This window comes from Amblyomma maculatum, chromosome 4 (assembly GCF_055883805.1).
Source record: "Amblyomma maculatum isolate TAMU_Amacu chromosome 4, ASM5588380v1, whole genome shotgun sequence".
In the NCBI taxonomy this organism is placed as follows: Eukaryota; Metazoa; Arthropoda; class Arachnida; order Ixodida; family Ixodidae; genus Amblyomma; species Amblyomma maculatum.
In genome coordinates this window covers 88,721,892-88,728,532 of record NC_139347.1, presented here as the reverse complement: position 1 = coordinate 88,728,532, position 6,641 = coordinate 88,721,892, and positions in this window count along the sequence as shown.

The window sequence follows — 6,641 nt, the reverse complement described above, 5'->3', positions numbered from 1 at the left end:
TTTGTAGTGCAAATTTTCATATGCCTTACTTTCAATTTCAGTGGGTGTGTGCATTCGTGGAGGATAAAAGGTGAGTTTTTCTATCAGTTGTATTAGTTTTTGGATGCGTGATGATAAATTTGTTTTATTGACACCTCTTGTCCTAATACTTTGCTGGAAAAGCTTGTAACTGAAAGGTTTTCATTTTGTTGTGCTCTTGGGTGGAGGGTTTGCACTAAATGTTTCCATTTTTTTTTTTACAGGTGAGTTTGGTCTTCTTTCTGGTTACCGTTGGGTTTTGGTTTTCAATAAAGTTTGTTGCAAAGTGATGCCTGTCTCTTTCTTGCATTTGTACCGGTAGTGGGTTAATTCTGCCTGCTCCGGTTCCTTACCGAGAATAATTTTACACATGAGTTTCTATAATCACCGTTGAGAAGAGCGCCGATGGGAGAGTTGAGAGAGGAGGATCTGCGAGGGTGCGCGGAGCGGCGGCAAAGTTCACAAAGTCGCTACTTTCGTTTTATCACCGCCGCTCCCCGTCGACACCGGCGGGGACACCTCGAGCGGCGCTTGTGAGCACACTACCCAATATTCTAGTTCACTGTTGTTCGGTTTTGGCCGACCGACGACTCGATGCTGTCAGGCGGGCTATTGCATAAGTTAAATCACTGATGCGAGTGGGCCAAGAGTTTTTGATGTAGGCCACGGCGCCGAATTCAACGCCACAGCCAGACTAAATCACCTACAGAATACGTGACCCGCCGGTGACTGGCATCGTATCGCAATTTAGAACGTCGTCGTGAAGCACCAGACCGTAATCGAGAGGGTAAGGGCAGGATAGTATCCAGGGAGTAGCGTGGCGGTCTGGCATAGAGCAGGAAAAATAGACTGTACCCAGTCGTCTCGTGCGTGGCGGTATTAAACGCACACGTGATGAAGGGTAGTATGGTGTCCCAGTTCTTTATGCCCTGCGTCCATATACATGGCTAGCATGTTGATAAGCGTTCTGTTGCGCTCAGTCAAGCCATTGGTCTGGGGATGGTATGGCTTCGAGTGACGGAAAGTTACGGCGCATGAACTCTTCAACATCAGTGAATTGTCGGCCTCGATCAGTGATGACAATTCGTGGCGGCCCGTGTCGTAAGATGACTGAGTGCAGCAAGAAAAGCGACACCTGATGCGCCGTAGCAGATGTAGCGGCGGTTTCACAGTAACGTGTGAGATAGTCCACGCAGATTACAATACAGCGATTTCCATCCTCGGACTTCGGAAACGGACCTACGAGGTCAATGCCTACTTGATCAAACGGTGCTGTCAGGGTCTTCACAGGGTGCAGCAAGCCAGATGGAGTTGTACAGGGCCTTGAATATTTGGGGGCTGGGATTTAAAAAATTCCTATGCAAAATCTACTACCCCATTCGAGCTGAAATAACGTTCGCAAAGTAGCAAAATATAGTCTACGTTATCTGATAAGTACTTCAACATCGGTACTTGCCTAGATTTCCCGAAATCGAGAAAAGACTGCTCTCGGTGGCGTGCACAATTTTCGCAGAAGAGTGTCGAAAAGCTATTTTAACATGATACGGCATCTGTCGAGCAGTGAGACAAGCTCCATCCCGGCCCTCCGATCCCTTCCGGCCTCTCTCGTCCAGCCCAAGTTCTCACAAGGCGCGAGCCGGTGCAGCGTACACACCGGACATCCTGAGTCAATGGCGCCGAACCAAGATCAGCTGCCCCAACTGCCCTGGTGACTCCGTTGACCTGCAGCACTTAGTCTGGACCTGTCCTGAAACGGCTGGCCTCCGCGCACGCTACACATCTGCTCACCACATTCAGAGTTACGAAGACTGGACAGCCCCCAATACCAACGCCAAGCGCAAGCTTAGTGCCCTGCTAGACTTCATGTCGGAGTCTGGCGCCCTCAACCTCACCTAACCCACCCCCTTCCCCTCTAGGCCTCAGGTCATCCTCATGAATAAAGGTTTATGAATGAATGAATGGCCGGTCTCGAGGGAGAGAGCGCGCGCTCTTTCTTACGGCCTTCTCAATCGCCGCGTGAACAATGGGAACTTTTCTCCTTGAGTCACGCTCTCCGCCGCCGCAAGGGGCGCGACCTGCTCACTGTTCGCTCCGCATCTCCTTCAGTGGCGGCGGGTGGTTTTTGCCTAATTTCGCGCTGTCGCCCGCGGGTTTTGTGGTGAGTGCAGCCCCTAAATGAACAATTACAGAAGGTAGATGCTGCAGCGGCATCCTGTCAGCGTGCTACACACGTGAATGGAGTCTTTATATTAAAAAACACTGTCGCTCAGCAAACGCTCGACAAGCATATGACATGTATTGCGGCATGGTATCTACTTTTGTTCATTTTAATCTGAATTTTTTCCCAAGCCTGTACAAGAAGATGAATAAAAAAAGTGAATGAGCAGTGATCACATCGAAGCTTCTTAATTCAAGGCAAACTTAACAGCAACAACGGCAAAACCGTCTTTCAGCGCTAGATGAGAAACCATCGAGGTAACACCGAAGATGAAAATAATTTTATAAAATATAATGTAAGTTGCACAATGCTTACATGACATAAAGTATTAGTATAACGTCAGAGTAAACACTTATGTTTTGTTTTCAATTTTGCTATAATTTATAGACCAGCAAATGTTTTATGTTGTATAATAAACATTATTTTAAATTTGCAAATAAACGTTGGTTTAATGAAATGTTTACATGATATGATTATTTCATGAAAGAACAGGAAATCTATTTCAAGCACTAATTCCTAGCAATATTTTCTTTCTTTTTCTAGTATGTTTTTGAACTAATAGTTCCTTGTAACTATCTGATCAGTAATGCCTGCCTTAGGGAGCACTCGCTGCCCCATTAATTTGGTAGAATGCTTTGCTTATTACACATTCGCCACTGTTACTCAAGGGACACTCCTCAATAATGGATATAAAAGCTTTTCTCTGCGCGATTTATTCAGAGGTGACTATAGGAGTTGTATGTCGCGCTGTATTGCTCGCCTAGGCACCTAGTGTCGACACCGACGAAATCATTTCAGCTCTGCCGCAATCAGTAACCGAGGAACTGAAAGAAGTGATGGTATCTCCTGTCATCCCATTACCCACTGTAACGTATTCTGGTTTAGCTTACGTCGCTGGATACATTAATTGTGAAGTTAATCAGTGACTTCGGGTGTGACGCTTGTGCTATCCTTCTTGAAACCAGCGAAAGAAGCAGCCCCATGTACACTATGCTGTGAGGACAAGATTCTAGCGGACTGCATTATCCAAAACCAGAGTTTGTAGCCCTCTTGGACAAGGTTGTGTCTTTTTTTGAAAAAGCTGTCGTGCACCTTGTCCTTGAAGTCCTTCAAATCTTAATCCAGCCAGCACTTGAGAACTCACCTTTGCTGAGTTGCCTGGAAGGCATTGACAATAGCCATGCTATAAGGTCCGCTTCTTTAATATGTGAGAAATTTCTCAGAATGCTTCTTGTCAATTATGCTAAGAAGGAGACAGACAGGAACGAAGGCCAGCTCCTTATGTGCACAAACCGTCCAGAAAGATTTTGAGACTTTAATTTTCTAACCGCATGCATGTACCGTTTTGATTAATGAGTGCAATGTGTTAACTTTGAAGGATATTTTTTTTTATTGCTTGCTGCTTTTTCAATTATGCATATCTGTTTTTATGCCCATTTCCTTGATTATATGTTTTTATTTTTTTTATCACTGTATTAATCTGACTACGACTGTCTACGTGTGCGTCAGCCGCGAGACTACGTATACATCTGCTGTCTTTCAACCTACTGATTTGTTTTAAACGAAGCTAGAACAGCCCACTTCACTAGACAACTGAAATTTCAACTGTATGCGTAAATTTTTGTTCCTTACTCTAAATCTGAGACGTGCTATGAATTTTCGTCAGTGCCTCTTTTGTTCTAAACGAAAATGGCAGCGGTTGACAGAATATCCACTGAACAGTTTGCCATGCACTAGCGTCAGGTCGCGTCAGGTGCCATGCACTAGCGTATACCTGCTTATAGCTTTCAAAGGCACACTGCATAAAATGGTACATATAGTTTTGTGAAAAATTTAGGGGCAAAAAGTGTTGATGTAAGTGCACCCGAAACTTCATTCGACCGTGCGCGACAGCACTGACGAAGGCGCGCGCGCTCTCGCGCGCACGCACATTATTGACTATTTTATTGCTCATACACGATAAATCAGACGCTGATTACGGCTTCTTCCTATAAGCCATAAGGGGTGAAATATCAGGACCTGCCGGTTGCAACCGATGCGGGCGGAGCGAAGAGCGAGAGCGCGTTTCCCTTGCGCGGGAACGGCTGTAGCGGAGGAGCAGCAGTGGGGCGGTGGCGACCCCACCGAGGCGCGGCGGGCGGTGGAAACAGACCCCATTGGAGAGGTGAGTGAGTGAAAAACTTTATTAAGTATATTTATAAGGGAGGGGGATGTGTAGGTGGGGTCCCTAGTCCGGGACTCCAGCGGCTGCCGCTGCTACCCGCGCACGTGTCACGAGGGCCCGTTGCGCCTCTAGTCCAGAGCTGGATAGGGCAGCCTCCCACCCCTCAATTGTTGGCACTGCATTCGGATCATCTGGAGGATTGTGTGGGCAGGTCCACACCATGTGGTGCAGGCCTGCCTTTTCCCCGCAATATTTGCATTTGGGGTCACAAAACCCGGGGTGTATTGTGTTTAAACGGGCTGGTGTGTTATATGTACCTGTCTGTAGGCGTCGCCATCTAACTTCCTCCGCTTTGGAGAGCCCCTTTGCTGGGGGTGGATATTTTCTGCGAGAGAGTCTGCAGTGCTGTAACCTCTCCGCATACGTCGCCAGAGGGCCGGGATAGGGCGGTGTGGAGGATGGAGGGGTCGAGTCCCGGGGGAGGAGAGCTCGGGCAGCGGCATGGGCGCACTCGTTCCCTTCCACGCCTTGATGTCCTGGTGTCCAGACGAGGCATTTGTCATGTTCGGGGTGTCCATAATTTTTCAATATTCTGGCAGCCTGGGGACATATTCGCCCTTTGATGTAGTTGCGGTAGGCAGCCATAGAAGAGAGAAACGCGCTCTCCCTCGAGACCGGCCGTGCCGGCTATTGGTGTGCTTGCCTCGCTGCCCGACAGATGACGCACCATGTCAAAATAGCTTTTCGACTCTCTTCTGCGAAAATTCTGCAAGCCGCCGAGAGCAGTTTTTTCTCGACTTCGGAAAATCTAGGCAGGTACCGATGTTGAATCACTTATCAGATAACGTAGACGATATTTGGCTACTCTGTGAACGTTATTTCAGCTCGAATGGTGTAGTAGATTTTGCATAGGAATGTTTTAAATCTCAGCCCCCAAATATTCAAGACCCTGTTGTTGGACGTTTGTGGCGTTGACATTGCTTGCAACTGGCAACGTATTGTTCAATCGTCGAGAGCATTCTGGGCCAGTAAAATCTTTCTTGAGCAAGGTGGAGTGTTCGAACCGATCCCAAATGCCCAGAAGTTGGATCATCATGCATAACACGCAATACGTCCGTGCACAGCGTCTTGGGAACTACGAGTAGGTATCGCTGGCCGACAGGCGAATAACTCTTTTTCCATAGGAGGCCATCACTCACACAAAAACGGCTTGTATACGTACGCTGGCTTGAGCGGCGGCAAAGAGGCTGCAGACTGCTATCATTTTGCTGTTCCATTTTGAAAACTTTCGTGTCGGGGAACGCTGGCTCAAGGGTCGATATATAATTGTCGAAATCGTCGCTGTCAGGTCCAGTCGTGGCCATTGGCATCCTAGAAAGACAATCTGCGTCTGCATGACGCCTCCCGCTTTTGTGCACCGCGGCAAAGTCATATTCCTGTAACCGGAGGGCCCAGCGTGCGAGGCGACCACATGGGTCTCGAAGGTTCCGCAGCCAACAGGGTGAATGATGGTCAGTTACGATAGTAAACGACCGTCCGTACAAATATGAACGGAAACGCTGCACAGCGAAAACTACAGCCAGGCATTCCTGTTCGGTGACTGTGTAGTTTCGCTCCGGCTTGCTCAGGGTACGACTTGCGTACGCGATAACATGCTCTCGTTCATTGTGCCGTTGGATAAGGACTGCCCCGAGACCGATTCCACTAGCGTCCGTGTGAACTTCTTTCACTGCGGCGGGATCGAAGTGACGTAGGATGGGTTTCGATATCAAAAGAAACTTCAGTTGACGAAATGACGCGTCCGTCGCAGTCTGCATGGTGTCCAGTCAAAAGTGGGGTTTTTTGTTGAGAAGGCACGTCAATGGGTAAGCGACGTCAGCAAAGTGATGTATAAAGCGTCTAAAATAAGATCACAACCCTAGAAAACTGCGCAACTCCTTCACTGTCTGCGGGGGTTTAAAATACTCAACAGCGGCAGTTTTCTGGGGATCCGGCATTACACCATCACCATCGACAAGGTGTCCTAGCACCAGCGCTTGGCGCTCTCCAAAGCGACACTTTTTCGAGTTTAGGGCGGCGTTGTGCAGACAATTCAAGACGCGTACTAGATGGTCATTGCGTTCTTGGAAGGATTTCCCAAATATGACGACATCGTCCAGATAGCAAAGACAAATGTCCCATTTTAAGCCGCGCAAAACGGTGTCCATAAAGCGTTCAAATGTGGCTGGCGCATTACACAGC